This window comes from Echinops telfairi, unplaced genomic scaffold, assembly GCF_000313985.2.
Source record: "Echinops telfairi isolate 266 unplaced genomic scaffold, ASM31398v2 ScPeMD7_5868;HRSCAF=6743_0, whole genome shotgun sequence".
NCBI classification, from domain to species: Eukaryota; Metazoa; Chordata; class Mammalia; order Afrosoricida; family Tenrecidae; genus Echinops; species Echinops telfairi.
In genome coordinates, this window is record NW_022109767.1 from 5,600,188 (window position 1) to 5,602,332 (window position 2,145).

Below are 2,145 nucleotides of genomic sequence, written 5' to 3' on the forward strand. Positions count from 1 at the left end.
AGTCTACCCAGACTAACACAGAGACAATGAAGAGATGAGGGGTTGGCTGGGCCTCACAGGGAGGGGACAATAGGTGAATAGGTGGAGCACAGAGCTGTCGTTGGAAGGGGAAGATGGAATTACGCTAAATCATACTGCACCAGTGGACATGTAACGTCAGCAGTTGTCAGAAATGATGCTACAGAGGGAACCCTAAGAGAAACTGTCATGCTGTTGTTACGTGTGCTGTCAAGTCAGTCCCAACTCATCGGGACCCTACAGACAACAGAAGACCTGTCCTGTCCTGTGCAGACTGGCTAGGCTTATGTCTGTTGTAGCAACCACTGTGTCAGTCCATCTCCTTGAGGGCTGTCTCCTTGTGCCGACACTGTATCAGGCATGATGCACTTTTCCAAGGACCAGTCTCTCCCGACAACTTGTTCCACAGAACATAGAATGAGATCCTGCCCACCTTGTTTCTAAGGAACCTTCTGGTTGTATGTATTCCAAGACAGATCCGTTTGTTCTCCTGGTGCTCCCAGGTATTTTCAATATGCTTGGCATCACCATACTTTAAATGTATCAGTTCTTCCACTGTCTTCCCTGTTCATTGTCCGACTTTCACAAGTATTGCAGACGATTGAAAATACCATGGTTTGGGTCGGGTGCACCCTAGTCCTCAAAGTGATGTCCTTGTTCTTGAATGTTTTCAAGAGGTCTTGTGCAGCTCATTTACCAAATGTGATCTGTCCTTTGATTTCTTGGCTGCTGTCCTGAGCATTGATGGTGGATTCAACAACATGATATCCTTGAAAACATTCATCTTTACGCTGCATATCATGATATTGTCCATCGGTCCAGTTGTGAACTTCTTTTTTCTTTACATGGAGTTCCAAGCCACCCTGAAGACTACAGTCCTTGATCTTCATCAGCAAGTGCTTCAAGTCCAGCTCCCTTTCAGCACACAAGGGGTTATCTCCATATTCCAGATTGTTAATTACCCTTCTTCAAACGTGATGCTAAATTCTTCACATAATTCAGTTCCTTTGATTATTTGCTCTGCGTACAGATTGAATAAATGTGCATGGTGAAAGCATACAATCCTGAAATACACCTTTCCTGATTTTGAACTATGCAGTATTCCCTTATTCTGCCTAAAGGACTGTCTCCTAGTCCATTTTCAGGATCTATGTGAGCACAATGAAGTGTTATGGAATTCCTATTCATCTCAATATTATCCACAGATTTTTTATGACCCACAGAGTCCAATGCCTTTGCCTGGTCAATAAAGCACAAGCAAACATTTTCTCTTTGCTTTTAGTCAACATCTTCTGTCATCAGCAATGATAGCCCTCATGCCACATCTTCTTCTGAATCTAAGAGAGATTTCTAGCATCATTCTGTCAATTATGGCTGAGCTAATTTTAAATTATTTACAGCAAACTATACACTTTAGTTAATACTGTATCGATATTCATCAATTGTCACAAGTGTGTTCCACCAATGCAAAATGTTATTAAATGGGGGAAATTGTGTAGAGAATAGATATATAGGAAAACTTTGTGGTTTCTGAATAATTTTTCTACAAAGTACCCTAAAATTAAAGTCTACTAAAAGGTAGTTAGCAAATGTAATGAATACCACTGGACTTTTAATTTAAAAATTCATTGAGACAAACTCTACCTTAATAACAGATGAGTGCTCATAGCATAGGCTAAACCTTTAAAAATGCAATGTCACAGGGTCAATGTCTATATCATAATTAAGTTGGAATATGCATTCCATATATATGAATAGAAAACAAATATTCTAATATACTGTCTCTTCCTTGAAAACCATCAAACTGCCTGCAGAATGGTTACTATACGCATGAGACCATCGGGGGGGTTACAGCCACATTTATAAAAAGTCCACATAAGAATGACCTCTTTAATTCACCCATTTGTCTATAATACATACAGTGTGGCCTAACAAGTGGCTAATGCATTTTACATGATCAATTAATAAGTAAATATGAAACAGTATGATTATAAGCTCTACTATGAGGAATCTCAGTGGTTACCTCTCCCTTGAGTTGCTGATTTTAGCTGCCTGAGCTTGATAGGCTACTGAGAGTTTGTTTTTCTGACGCTGGTTCCGGGAGTTACTTCTGGAATATGGTATTTT